We start from the raw sequence: 7,244 nt of genomic DNA, 5'->3' as shown, positions 1-7,244 counted from the left end.
GGCGCCGCCCGCGCCCCGGCCCCGGTTCTCCGGAGACCGCGCTGCGACAGCCGAGCTCGGAGCCGCGGGCCTGGGCGCGCGAGGCACACGCGCGCGCCCCGGCCCGCACCCCAACGCCGCATCCCAGGCCCCCCGCCGCCGGAGGGGCCGCGTGAACCTCGGGCACCCACCTAGCCCGTTCCCGGCCTCAGTTTCCCCACTGGTGCGCAGTGCCACGCACTGTGCTGTCTCTCGGGGCGTTAAAAATGCTGAAATTTTGCGCTTTTCCCCTGTGGGAGGGCTTACCTTGCATGCCCCCCAAATAAAAGCAGGTCCCCTATTCTAGAGGAACGCAAAGTGGGGCCCATGCTTGACTGTGGATCCATAGCTAGGGCCCTGCGAGGTGAAGCGATGCCCAAGGACCCGGGGGCAGGGAGGAAGGTGGCCGCCACGGCATCTCCCCACAGGTCCTCTGCCCGCGGGACTCTCCACACGGCGGGCTGTGGGCAAGTCCTGCCCTGGTTCCTACAACCCCCGTGAGTGGGTGCAGCGGTGCAGGAGCAGTGACCAGGTGGTGTAGTCCGACAAGCAGAGCCCCCAGCCGGAGTTCGGGCCGTGGGGCGTGTGGCCAGTGCCACCTGGGTGCAGAAGGAGCCAGGTTAGAGTCCTAGTGGTGAGGCCTCTAGGGAAGGAGGTGGGAGGTTGTTGGTTCAGGGATGGGGTGGGAGTCGAAAGGAGAAGGGACCCTGCAGTTTGCCGTAAGAGGAAACTGGAAACCCAAGTGATGGGGAGATGTTTTCTTCCAGCAGGACAAATGTAGGGACTGTTGCCATGGCGCGTGTGTGGGACCCACGGCTTACACTCATTCACTCTAACGGAAGGGGCTTTGTGCCGGCCTCCACCTGTGTTGTGCTCACAGTGGCCCCGGGGGCTGTGCCTCTGTCCGCCCTTTACCATGGGGATCCCAGAGTGAGCAGCTGGCTCCAGGAGGTGTGGAGAGGTGTAAGGACTCACAGCAGAACCCCTGTCCCCTCCATCATCCCGTGCTGCTTCTCATATGTGTGAACCCCCAGTGGACCAGGAACTGGAGGTCCCAGGAAGTCCCAGAGACCAGGAGGCTAGCCCTCTGCAGGAGGTCCTCCCAAGGCCCACTTCCAGACAAACAGGTTTAATTCATGCAGCCCGAGCATGGGTCTGTTTTAGAGGTACTCCCTGGGGTCCAGGGACTCCAGAGGTAAGAGCCGCTGCACCATATATTGTTATGTGGGCACAGAATTAGAATTTGCTGTGTGTTTCACATCTTTCTGGTACCGGTATTAGTTGAGCCGTATGAAGTTGCCATTTCTGTGAGAGTCCAAAGTAATCCCTTACCAGTGCCAATAGCTATAAAGACAGCCCCTCACAGACTCTGCCTAGGCACCTCCACTCCATGTCCCCAGCAGTTCACATCAGCAAATTTTTGGTGGCCATCGGGTCCCTCCTGGTGAAATGGCCTCCCCATACAGGGCACCTCCTCTGTGAAGCCTTCCCGATTCCCCCTGACCCAGCTAATTGCTTCCTCAGCCCAGTTCCTACTCGCCCCTAATACCCACCACTCTATCTGGTAATCAGTTTGTTTATGTCCAACCTCACATGGAGCTGGCAGCCCTGGGAGGGCCGTGTCTGAGCCACGAAGATCACCTGCCTCCACCTCATGTGGCAAAGTGTCTGACTTCCATCATCTAGTTTTCTCCCTGCCCCCAAATGGTAGCAAAGTCTGCAGGATTTTTCTTTTTAAGTTCTGAGTATCAAGAATATATTCTCTTGTTAAAGGACATAGTATATTTTTTATCCTAATGATTTTATGAAAGGAAAGCTGAATGATATCCAAAAACGGATCAAACTACGTAAGAATGAAACAAATATGACAAAGCGACCTGGGTGCAAAGTTCACAGATCAACAGCACACTCTTCCCTTGGCCAACAAATTTAATAGACAAAATTGGCATCAACTCCTTTTCTAAAGAGCTTGTGTATGTCAGGGTTGATGGAAAGAGATTCAGGCACAGGCACCATGCCCTTTGCTTGCTGCCACACAGGGTCCTCCTGACAAAGCAGCCAGGGCCATGGGGTACAGTTCACAGGTCATTGTCACATCCATCATCCCATTTGGCATCCTGGAGAAAAGATCTGTCACCCTCGTCTTGTTGACCAAGAAGCAGAGGCCCGGAGATGCTTGTGCAATGCCGGAGACAGGAACACACCAGAGCTTCGTGTGAGCTGTGAGGGATCCAGCTTCCTAACTCCAGCTGGTGGGAGGGGTTGCCACAGTGGGGACATGCACTGTTCATAAGTTCATCTTGTCTCATCGAATCTTCTGGGTGGAAAGGAGAAGGCCTCACATGGGCAGTTTGCAGTCAGGGCTAGCAGGGAAGTTATCTGACAGACAGTCAAATGCACACATCCCATACTCTCTCTGGATGTCACAGCTTGAGTCGTGTCCCCGCCGCCAAAATTCATATACTGAAGTCCTAACCCCCAGTACCTCTGAACACGACTTTATTTGGAAATGAGGTCATTGCAGATATAATTAAGATGAGGCCATTCTGGAGTAAGGTGGGTCCTAACCCAATATGACTGGTGTCCTTATACAAAGGGGGCATTTGGAGATAGACAGACTCACACACACACAAGCCAAAGCAACACTGGAAGTCAAGAGAGAGGCCGGGAACAGATCCTCCCCCAGCACCTTCAGAGGGAGCGTGGCCCTCCCCACACACCTTGATCTTGGACTTCCGGCCTCCCACTTCCGTGGGAGAATATATTTCTGTCGTTTAAGCCCCCAGTGTGCAGTATTTTATTACAGGGACCCTAGCAGAGTGATACATCTAGCATATGGTCTATTTTGGATAATGTTCCATGTTACAGAGGGTAAATATTGACCAACAGTGAAGGGGTTGCAAAGATCACAAGGAGAAATTCTGCTCTCCTGGGGAGCACGTCCTCCCCAGCGGAGGTGAACCGATGCAGGGCACCATCGTGGGCCGTGTTGTGTCCTGCGGGTCTGGGAAGACGGGCATTCGGTTACCTCCTGGTCACCAAACAAAAGCTTTCCTCTCCAAAAAAAGAGCAAAACAAAACTAGTATACCTCTGGCCCCCTTGCTCCTCTGGGGGTATCAGAGTCCTCTCCCCACTTTCAGAAAGAGAGCTGACGCCTCACTTGAGACAGGCAGGCAGTACTTCTTGCGGCAGTAGCGCCACTGGGCCTCTGTCTGACTTCCTGTTGTTTACGAATCTCATGTGTATCTTTGCATTTGAGCCTCACAACTGCCAAGGGCTCTGGCCTTCTCAGAAACTAATCCAATTTCAGATTGTGCGTAGGCGTGGTTCAGGGTGGGCCCAGCCTGGAGCCAGGTCCAGCATCGTGGACACCACAGGGGTGGTGGACCCTGAGTCACATAGCTGGGCTGGTATCCCAGCACCACCCTTCCTAGCTGTGTGACTTTGGGCAGGTTACTTAACCTCTCTGTGCCTCATGTCCTCCTTGGATTGAGTAGATAACAGCCCCTGGCTCACAGGGTTATCATGGGAAGAGAGGCCCAATTGCACACAGAGCCTGCACTTCGTAAGCACAAAGTGGACGGCTTCTGCCTCTCATGAATGAACGTTCCATGCACACAGGAATGGGTCAAGTGTCATTCAGACTCTTTGAGGTAAATGTGTGAGTCTCAGGCATGTCCGAACAGAGACCACGATACCAGGGACGTCGCTCTAAGCCAGCTCGTTGAGTTCCTCGGACTTTGGCCAGAGACTTGGCTTCCAGACGAGTGTTTCTTATTCCGCTGGCCACTCTGTATTTGGGACAAAGCTCGCCCTGTGGGTTTGTTTGAAGGGACCCACCTCTAGTGAACTGACTCTGAACCACTGTGGAAATGCAGGTTGGTCAGGAAAGAAGTGGGAAAGTTCAATAAGAAACTACGTTCAGGAAAGTTAATTTTGTCAGAGCCATTGCTGGGTAATCAAACGACCCACGTGACAGGTTCAATGGGCCATTAAAGTGGAGACACCCTGCAGCCAGGTGACCTGGGAGAGCTCAGCCTCCAGGGTGCCTGGGACGCATGTTCCTCTGACACCCACCACAAGCGTGCTTCTCAGGCCTTCCTCAGGTCCCTCCCGGTGGACTTGCTCTCTCGGGCATGAGGGACGCGCGAACATGATTTGTGGACCACGATTAGAAAAGGTTGGGGGATCTGTTCAGGACTCCTCCAGTCAAAAGGGGGCAGAGAACTCCAACCCCAGCTACCTTAACCGGAAAACTAGGAGGCCACTTCACTCTCCCAACTGAAAGCCTGGATGGATGACCCAGGACCACAACTCAGAGGCCCGGGGAGGCCCCTGGGGGAGACGCTCCACTCCTGGAACCGAGAGCAAGGGAGTCCTCGAGCCCAAGCAGGGACTGCAGATGGACGAGCGGCTGGATGACGAACGGGCAGGCGACCAGCCTACTTCGGTCCCTTCACACATCACTGTCCCCTGCAGTGCTGGCAGGAAGAAGCCTAACTGGGGCACCGGAGCTGGTTCCCACTCACCTCCCCCCAGGGTGGTGGGCTCGCCGGTCCTGGGGGACTCAGCGTCCTGCCCTCCGTGCCAGGGTCGCCGGCCGGCCTAGGGGCGAAGGCATCAGATAACAGCGGACTGTCCCAGCTTTTTGCAGGGAGACCTGGCTGGCGGGCGGAGGTTGGTGTGACTGACACTTTTGCCGATTGCCCTTGTCACTTAGGATTTGGTATCAAACAGAGCAGGAGTCTTGGCTGGTGGGAGAGGCCGGCGCCAAGCCCAGCAATCACACAGATAAATATGCGATCACAACTGAGGCAAGTAGTCCCAAGAGAGCAGCCGCAGGGCATGTCCTTGGGTGAAACCTGTGGTGAGCGGAGTGGTGTCAGGCCACGCTGGGCTCTGTGAACAGCACCTGAGCCCCCAGCAGAGTGGGCTACCGGCGGCAGCAGGGAGACGTAGTGCCGCGAGCTCTTGATGCCCAGAGCACGCTGTGGGGCCTGGATGATTAGTCCAGACTCGGGGTGGGGAAGGGGGTGTGGACTGACCTCCTCCGGGGTCCCTGCGAGGTTCCTGTGTCATCCTGGTGAGACAGCAAGTGGCCTCATGAGGAGGGGACGTCAGCCACGGGTAGGATGGAAGGGTCCAGGTGACCCCAGGAGAGGGGACACCAGCCACGGGTAGGATGGAAGGGTCCAGGTGACCCTGGGAGGGAGACCACAGTGGACACTCGCGGGTGCAGAAGGCAGCTCCTCCAAGCCCCCGCAATGCCCTCGCTGTCTTTCCTGATGTAACTAACTCCCTCAACAAGCCAGAGCAAGTGCATCCCCTTCCTGTTTCCTCTAAATCGCATTTTTTTTTCTGCTAAGTTCAAAAGAAATTAGATCCCAGGCAGGTGTGCGTGGGTATATTCCGAGGGAGAGGAGCTCTCCGTTCAGTCGGTGAGCGTGCAGGGGCTGAGTGTCCTGCACAGGAGCGTGGCTCTGTCCAGCGGGGAGAAAGGAGGGGACAGACTCAGTGCCCAGACGGTCACCTCTGCTGCTAGAGAGGACGGGGCGGTCAGCACAGACAAGAGCCACCCACCCTAGAGGCAGTGCCTAGCGTGCACCCTGAAACCAAGCGGGGTCCCCCGACTGAAAAGGACAAGGACGGGATTCTCTATGGATTCCCCAGTGATGTTCGGGGTCCTTACAGTTCGTGAAACAATGCTGTTAGTACTCCCCATCCTGGTGCACCGTCCACCACGGGGACAGAAAGCGACAGGCAGGGTGCCTGCTCGGCCCCGCGCCAACGCCGGCCACTGATGGTTATTTGTAGTGACCCGGGGGACCTGAGCTGACCGGCACTAAGTGGATTTGTATAAACCATCCCCGGGAGGGTAGGGCTGGAGGTGATGGGGAGGCAGGAGGGTGGAGCTATAGGCGCACCTTGAAACGTGCAGGGGAGTGGGGTGGAAATAAGCTTTGCATGGCGGAGAGTCGGCTGTGACAGCTGCACCCAAAAGGCAGGGAAGCTTCAGCCTGAGGATTTGCACTAAAAATAGAATCGCTGGCTTGTGGGTAGAGAATTTGACCCAATTAGAGATTACCAGTTTCAGGAATTACTGGAAAAGAAATCTCATTAAATAGGTTAAATATAGGAGCCAGAGGCCGAAAAGGCCATCTGTGACTAAAAGGAAAACCAAAACTCCAGAAGGATTTTTAAATGCATTTTGCATCTGCTGTACAGGGAAGGGACTTAAAGTGCTGTAAATGCAGCCCAGGGCACCTGAGCGATGAGCTCCTAGCCGTGCATTTTGCAGAGGGTGGAGGCAGGTGCAGAGCCACGCTGCTGCTGCCAGCCCCATGCTCACTGCTGTGGGGTCTGGCTAAGCTGGCCCTTCTCCGTGCTGAAGAGCTGCAGCTCTGGGTCACACTCAGTGTTGGTGACAGCACTCAGGTCAGCCCACAGGAAATGTGAGCGGGACCCCACCCCAGCCCGCTCCGGATTCCCTGCGTCTCTAGGCACTGCCTTACCCCCGGCCGGGAGCCCGGCAGCCTCCCTCCACGCCTCCCTTCCTCGCCTCACGTCCAATCTGCTTCCCAGTCCTGTGAATCCGGCCCCTGAAATAGCTTCCTCCTCTGCGTCTCCACTAACGCCCGCTGCAGCTGTCTTCATCCGGGTCTTCACCACTTCCTGCCAGGACCACTGGAACCGCCCTCCCTCCCATCACTCAGTCGCTGGCACATTTTCCCTAAAATGTAGAAAGCGTCTTATCCATTCCATGCTCTAAAAAAAGATGCTTCCTATTGCCTCAGAGCATCCCGCAAGCGTGTTTTTACAGCACACACGTCCTGAGGAAAACCCTAAGAAAAGAAACGCTGTGTCTGAAAGCTTTCAAGAGATGCTGCAGGCAGGAAACCCACGTACCCTGGTTGAACGCTGCCTTTCAACTAACTTGACCACAGAACACCTACGGGCACCACGTAGCAGAACACCTACGGGCACCCCGTAGCATGAATGGGCTCTGGGCAAGGCGGGGCAGGCCAGCACCCAGACCGCCCCCTCCCCTACACACCCGCGTGCTGTTGCCCCCAGCTCAGCCTGGTGATGCTTTACCTGTTGCCTGCTGTCACCTGCATGGTCATGCCCTCTCCAAACCTCTCCTCTGCCTTGCAGAGTATCACCCACTGCATTGGCCAGAAACCTTCCAGCTCAACTGAAAGGAGTGGAAACCAGAGCAGCAGGT

This window comes from Aethalodelphis obliquidens, unplaced genomic scaffold (genome assembly GCF_003676395.1).
Source record: "Aethalodelphis obliquidens isolate GAN/ISIS:26980383/991018 unplaced genomic scaffold, ASM367639v1 scaffold27, whole genome shotgun sequence".
In the NCBI taxonomy this organism is placed as follows: domain Eukaryota; kingdom Metazoa; phylum Chordata; class Mammalia; order Artiodactyla; family Delphinidae; genus Aethalodelphis; species Aethalodelphis obliquidens.
This window is presented reverse-complemented; position numbering follows the sequence as displayed.